Consider the following 675-nt stretch of genomic DNA (forward strand, 5'->3'; position numbering starts at 1 on the left):
AGATTCAGTGAATCAAGTCAAGGCTGTTGCTGTGCAGGCAGGAAAATGGTTGAGAGAATGGAGATCTAGGATTCCAGAGATGTGGGTTTTGTGACTTATCCAGTGTTCTTGGTGACTCCCATTGAAAGAGGTTTATTATAGGGCTGCCTGTAGGATTTAGCTTGTCCTTTCTATTTTCTTAAGGTGGACTGTGTCATTTATTTGAGAACCCCCTTCTAATGTAATCATTTATTCTGTAAGTTTCCCTGTAAGTAGTACTATATCAGCAGCATCCCATAAATTTTGATATATTGTGCATTTGTTTCATGTAAGGTAGAATTTGTTTAAAACTGGACTGGAAAAGTTCTAACTTTATCTCTAGGGACTTCTGAATATCTGGCTTTTACCCTTTGCTAAGATAAGGACAGCAGGATTTATTTTGTGTTGTTTAATATCCAAAAATCCTGTGACAACACTAGGGTCACTTTGATTGCTAATGGTAATGTTTATGCAGTCTGGCTCGACTGTTACCAGAAGGGCATAAAAATCCCTGCTGGTAGGGGACACGGGTTCGTGCCCCGGTCTGGGAGGGTCCCATGTGCCGCGGAGCGGCTGGGCCCGTGAGCCATGGCCGCTGAGCCTGCACGTCCGGAGCCTGTGCTCCGCAACGGGAGAGGCCACAACAGTGAGGGGCCC

The sequence above is a fragment of the Lipotes vexillifer genome, unplaced genomic scaffold (genome assembly GCF_000442215.2).
Source record: "Lipotes vexillifer unplaced genomic scaffold, Lipotes_vexillifer_v1.1 scaffold995, whole genome shotgun sequence".
NCBI classification, from domain to species: Eukaryota; Metazoa; Chordata; class Mammalia; order Artiodactyla; family Lipotidae; genus Lipotes; species Lipotes vexillifer.